The following is a 6,748-nucleotide window of genomic DNA, read 5'->3' as shown; positions in this document are numbered from 1 at the left end:
TAACCAGCATGTACAAATACTTCTATATTGTCATTGCATTCAGTTAGGCGACATGAATGCCACTAGTCCATGCAATCCTTGCCTCAAATATTTAAGTCATGCCTTGTTAGACTTGCTGTTAGAAAATAAGTGGGAGTCAGATATGCAATACAATACATTCTAAATGGCTATTAAGGTCAAATACATCTTCGGATATGAACATGATCAAGGCTAACCAGCATGTACAAATACTTCTATATTGTCATTGCATTCAGTTAGGCGACATGAACGCCAAAAGATTGTGAATGGGCAGGATATCATTGAAGAACATATTTTAATCAGGAAACTGCTGAGAGCAGTCACTTGAACTGCGACATGGAACATATATTTTAACATTGGAATAATGTTTTATCTAAGGCTATGCACACTAATGCCCAAAATACATCCATTATCTTTACCATCCATCAGTGCAGTCTGAACATTAGCGTACAACTGTGTGTGCTGGAAAAGAAAATCCATAATATTTTGGAACTCTGCATCAAAACATATTCTGCCGGAACACATTTACAAAGTCCTACTACTGAAAAAGATGTCTGCCATTCAAATAAATATAAGGCAAGCAGAGAAATAAACACTTGGTGTGCATTTAAAATGTTAGCAAATTCAGCATGGATTTATTTTACCAAATGTAATTGGGTTCTTCCTACTGTCAATCTAAAAATAATTCGGATTTAATCAAGTTGGCTGTGGAAAGAAATCATAGCAGAGCAATGTCACTAAGACTGGATCTACCTATCTTGAATGGGCAAGTTTTCACAAATCCAAAAGGTTTCAACATCTGACTGAACCAGAATTGTAGTTTTCTTAATGAGACGTGTAAATGAAAAACAGGGAAAAAAATCGTAACTTTACAAAAATAAGTGTTAGCCTCAAAAAAAGCAATTAAAATACAAACTAAGTGAAATGCACTTAAATTGTAACATTGTGGTAGATGTGCATCTAAAAAAAATCTATAAATTTTAACAAAATTCAAATTTACAAATTGTATTTTTCAAATGAAAATCGTCATCTCTAGTTTTGTAAGCAGCTGTCCATCTGCTGCTTATCAATGTCACGTTAAAGAAAAAAATATATCTTTCAACCACATCACTGTGGTTTATGAGGTAAAGCCGTTTCCACTAATTTTAAATATGATTAAATTCATTAGATTTCCTTCCTAGAACTCTTCAAGAGATTCGTAGGTATTCACAAACTAGCTTTTTTCGAAATTGATTTCAAATTCAAAATGGAAGGCTAGAGGGTGAATTCAAGCTTTCGTGTGTATCAGGACCCGGAGGCCTTCTGGTACATTCCAGGCTCCTAAAGGGCCGCAGCAGCAAATAAAACGTGGCTGCTTCCTTATAGGCATTCGGAAGAAAATATGTAACCTATTCCCTTTAATTTCATTGGCAGCCAATATTCGAGAGGAGAAATATTTCTATTTTAAATATTTGGTTTGAGAAAAAAAAATTCGAAGAAAAAGTAGTCCCAATTTTTACCACAGAACGCCCTCTAGTCTCTCTCTCACACACACAAACGGAGAAAATGAGAGAAACCGTAACAGAAATCCCAGGGATTTGAAAGGGCGGGGACTCAATTCATTATTCAGATTTCACAAAGAGATTTCGAATTCGGATTTGTGAAGAGTTTCCACAGAAAAAAAACAATCCAAGTTCGGGGAGGAGGGAAAAGGAGGACCAGGGAGAGCGAGGCAGGAGAATATGTGGGGATCCATGAGGAGAAAATAAGAATTTCGCAGTTTGTTAAAGACGCCGGGGTGTGTTGGCCTCCGCTCTCCGCTGGCCCCTGGTGCTGGGGTCGCCGTTCCTCCTGGGCGGTGGGGGTCAAAGAGCGGCGGGCGTTGTGTTGATCTGGTCCCCGGAGACAAGTGGCTGTAGCCCTCTCCGCGTGAGATTTTCGGGTCCCCAGCTGCTTGTTTCACCCTTCACTCCTTAGCGATCGTACGGCGGCCGGGCACGCTTCCCTTGCAGAGCCCGCCCGGCCACTTTCCTCGCGTTCACCTCCTCCACCCTCACCACTAAAATTAAAAATAATACAGAAGGAAGAAAAAAAAAGTAGACGGAATCGCCCTCTGGTGCGACGCCACCGGTGTGAGCGGGGGAGCGCGGACCCCAAGCAGCTGCGGAGCCCGGGCCTTGCACTGGACGCCACCCGACTGACACCAGGTAAAACTCCGGCCATGCACTCCGCAGCGCGCGGCGGGGCACTCGCAGGAAGGGCGGGCGGAGCGCCAGCGATGTGTCGCGCTGCAGTAAGGCGATTATTTTCCCCCTAATCTGTAAAAAAAAAAGTAATAGATTTCCAAAATCTCGTCGCATTTATATCTTGTCAGAGAAACGTCTTATCGTTTCGCCTTCCCATTCCGCTCTATACTTTTATCAACATTCATCAGGGGGAACCACTGTGGGCTGGGAGGGCGGAAAACAAAGCCGGGTAGAGCGGCCATTTCAGTTCGTACAATTCACGTTCAGAAAGAAACGCATCTGGCCCCGACCACAACCAACACACCCCTCCTAGTATATGGAGCCCCTCTGTGCCGCCCCCATTCTTCCGCTCACACATCGCCCCCTCTTTTGTAGAACCTTTAAAGGCCGTTAATTCTCTCTTTTTTTTCCTTCTAAATTTGTGTTCTTCGCCCCGAAACTGCAGTTTGTTTCGTTTTAATGGCGCCACCTACAGGGGAATTTTTTGGGTGCTCTGAGAGAAATGAAAATTGTGAAGGAGAAAAAAAGAAATATTTGCAGTTTATTTCTTTTTGTAAATTAAAGCTGGATTTTTTTCACGACGTGGTGGGAATTTTTCGGATGTAAAGGATTTTCATACCTCTATTTTTTTATACTCTTGTACGGATTTCCTTGAACAAATTCAATTGCATGAATTTAAATACCAACAAAAATTGAGAGAAAAGAAACCACTTTTGCTACACAAAAATACGATTTTGCCAACTTTAGGGGAAATGGTTAATCAACATTTAGATGTGTATGACCTCTTTTTGACAATATTTTTTTCTAGGAATCTGAAAATCGGCCCTTTTGATTTTGGAGCATGTTGAAGGGTGACTGATATTGGTAACTTAAAAAGCTGTTTTCACCTACTTAAATGTTACATTTTAGCAAAATCAATGTTATGCTTTGCATGAAGTGTAGCTGAAAATCGAACCCTTGTCAGTTGGAAAAGTAGCCATGATCTCTTTAGACCAGTGGTGCAAAGAGGAAGACTTATTGCTGTAGGCCGTAAATTACATATACAAGATTTTATTTGGAATATTTGACAAAAATGTGCTAATTCTAAAAGGTTTGCTGAACCTTTTCATAGTTGTGTGTAGTGTCCATTGTGCCAGAGACTACCTTTCATTGAGAGTACTACATTGTGCATTAAATAGCAAGCACATTTCAGATTTGCTTTACCCTGATGAGATTCTAGTGAATGTCAAGTTTTACGTTCTCTATTTTTTTTGTGTGACTTGGTGGCCAAATAATTATCTCGAATATGTTGGTGTGCCCTCAGTTTCAAAGTTATATTTTCTATTGATTCTAATTGTCGTTTTGTTTTTGTTCAGGTATGGCCAGTGTAGTACCTATGGAACTTTAAGGACTACTGGTGTTGTATAACCCCTTCTTCTTTTCTTGTTTGTTGTTTGTTAATGCAGTTAATGTAGATAGCAGCAGCAATTACAGTTCCTGACTAAAGCTGTGACATCTATTAGGGTCTTTAGGCTGAAACTGGTAGATCTTTTCGTCACCTTCGAGCAGGTAGAAGTTTACCCGTTCTGGTGCATTGTTTTAAGCCTGGCCCCAGGATGAGCCAATTAAGTTTCATCTCATACCTGGTAGCTAGTTTTCATTATCACTCTATTCACTGTTATTTTCTTTTGTGCTGCGCCCTTACCCAACTGGTTTCATGTCTTCTCATTGGAGGATTTAGTATATCCTAAAGTTAGAAACAAAAAAAATAATTGAGCTCCTCTCTCTCAGAGAGGGGGGGTTGTAGCCTGTGGCGGGACTAGATTTTCCCGTCAAGAGGAGAGTCCCTATGATGAAGCATGCCACCAATGGCGGGTGAGGGATTTCGTCCTAATAAAGGCATTCTCCGTAGGGCGTAAGGAAAGATCTCTGGCAGTTCTTAATTTCCTTTTGTTTTTCAGTTTAGACCCGAGGGTATGTTGTGTAACTTGTGCCCTCAGTTCAGTCATTCTTTTTTTGTTTTAGAGATTGATCTCAAATACGTTATCAGTTATGGTAAACTTGTTGAAATTGCAAATGTCCACTGAGTTGCAAAAACCGTAAACATTTGCATCGATCTCTGACTTTTTAAATGGTTTGTTTTAATATTTTGAGAGATATTTGTAGTTTTACTTTTTTCAGTGCTAAGAAACTCTTCCACCAGGGAGAGGAACACAACTTTTATCATACAAGGTATGCAACCTGGAGGTATAGGGGCCTCCTATAACTGAACAGACGGTTGAGAAAGGCAGGAGTGTTTTTGTTGTTGTTAAGGTGATGAGCATTATCTAAAGACTGCTGGGCTGAATGGAATAGAGAATTCTGAGGCTCTTGCGAGGTAGCAGTTGTAAGTAATGGCTGGAAAGTCAGCACCAAAAACATCAGCCCTCCTATGCTCCTTCTCCCCTCTCAGACATGTTATTTTAAAATAAAAAAATATTTTAAATGCAGTTTCACACTTTAAAAAATGTACTGCTCGAAGATTAACATTCGCTATCTTTGAATACTAAATGAAAAAAAACAAATTTCTTGGTGCGTCATGAAGAATTCATGTGTGGTGACATGTATGTCTGTCATCATGTGGTATCCAGTGTATTGGTAGCATAGGATAATGGTTGGCTTGCTACCCTTAAACAAAATCCTTTGTCTGTGGTGACAGAACATTTTACCCTTTTAAATTGAGAAGGAATGTTTCTACGAGCCTTCAACTTGGAAGTACACAAAAAGAACTATTCAATTACATGAAATAATATATAAACTTTGTATTTTATTAACTTATATCCTAGACATTCAATGTTTCAAATTTATTAATTAGATTGTGGGTGTTTAACTCTGACAATCAGTATTAATTTTAATCCTTTGATGTATTTCTAATAAAAATTAGATGTTGAAAATACCCAATGATGTTCCTAATCATAATATCTCAACAGATGTAGCTAGCCTCTAATCAATGCAAGAATCCATGGTGATATATTGCATCATTTATGTTATAGGAAGTTTCTTCTCTGAATTGCTGTTGCTAAAAATAATTGGCCGAGCCAATAGGTCTGTATTGGCAAAGTCAAAAGAGACTAATTGGCTTTGACAGTGCTTGCTATATTTACCAACAAAGTTTACCTACCTTTTGCTTTAAACTTTTGTTATTTTGCATCACTTAATCAGTTATCTATCCTTTTCTGACCACTTTGTATACAGAAAACTGGACTCTGTAAATTAAAATAACTATTTTAAAGAGTTTGTTTTTCATATTTCTATTATTGCTGATTTATTGTATCTTTCACAGTCAGGATCGTACTCCAGAACGCAAATAAAATACAAAATATGACCACTAACCTCTGAGTTTTGCAGTGGGGCACTTTCTACATGCTAGCATAGGTCAGTGGCTTTGACATGAGACTTCATTACTGATATTAACTTCACAAATCCTAAAAATGAATGATTACCACAGTGCATTGCTTCATGTGCAATCCTTAGCTTGTATTTTATTTCATGGTTGGGCGAATGTTTATAAATGTATGCATTATTTTTTCTAAATGTAGACTTCTACATTGCCTCTGCTTTGCAGTGAGAGATAGATGAACATGAAAATACAGTACACATAATAAGTCAAATTTGTCAGCATAATAGGAAAAGGTAGGTCATCTATTTTGAATATGAGTCCATGTATTAATAAGGCTGTATATTTGATCAACTTACGTAGAATGCATTAAAACCTTGTACCACAAACGCTGTTATAAAAAGGTTGTAATGACTTTCCTTTTGAGAAGTACTACTTATTTCACCTGATTATTATTTTTACGACTTTTACCCTGCTTTCTGAGGTCAAGGGAAAACAGCTTGGGCTTCCAGTGCAGGTTGGTTAGCGCTATACACAGTTTATACATTATCGTCTATCCTCTGCTTCTGGGGTGTGCATTCAAGGTCTTTCCCATGGACCATTTGGCACATGTCATTGCGTAACATGGGTCATGCTGAGGGCCTCTGGAAGTTTGCAGTAGGGGGCACCAAGTTATGCGGCAGGGTTGACCTATTACGATGCAGGAAAAGGCTCCCTTTTGTTACTATTATTTTGTCATTTTTACACATGGTAATACTGTCTGGGCAAAAATTAAACTAATTAGTGGCAGTTTAATAACTAAGGGACTCATTGCGATGTCGGTCGGAAAGCATTCCGACTGACTTCTTGTCAGAATCGGTTCCGACCGACGCTGGTTCAGCGAGTCTGACTGACGGTCAGACTCCCATTGACTTCAATGGGAGCCTGTAATCCCACCGACAACATAAGGCTCCCATTGAAAAAAGGAGTTATTCTGGAAAACTTTGCACCCTGTCACAGGCACCCCATGGTGCCTGCCACACTGCAAGGTTGTCGAGAGGGGTCCCATGGGTATCCCGAAGGGCCCGAACCGGAGGCCTCTGGGTCAAGGGTGGGGGGGCTGCTACAGGCCCCCAAAGTCAGTTTTTGACAGCTGTTTCGTGTCGGACAG

General features: G+C 39.6%; 1 protein-coding gene across 10 annotated transcripts in view; it reads left to right on the top strand.

The window, feature by feature from the left end:
- Nucleotides 1–1,659: 1,659 nt before the first annotated feature.
- Nucleotides 1,660–6,748, top strand: part of LOC144754418 (zinc finger protein 618-like) — a 1,175,017-nt gene continuing 1,169,928 nt past the window's right edge. For 3 of the 10 annotated variants that reach the window (XM_078642166.1, XM_078642168.1, XM_078642161.1), the window contains exon 1: nt 1,689–2,204. The gene's annotated coding sequence lies outside the window, so the exon portion shown is untranslated. Of the gene's footprint in view, nt 2,205–5,800; nt 5,895–6,748 lie in introns of all 10 variants that reach the window. The other 7 variants (XM_078642167.1, XM_078642170.1, XM_078642162.1 and 4 more) reach the window with 4 other exon arrangements.

The sequence above is a fragment of the Lissotriton helveticus genome, chromosome 5_1, assembly GCF_964261635.1.
Source record: "Lissotriton helveticus chromosome 5_1, aLisHel1.1, whole genome shotgun sequence".
Classification (NCBI taxonomy): domain Eukaryota; kingdom Metazoa; phylum Chordata; class Amphibia; order Caudata; family Salamandridae; genus Lissotriton; species Lissotriton helveticus.
This window is presented reverse-complemented; position numbering and strand designations above follow the sequence as displayed.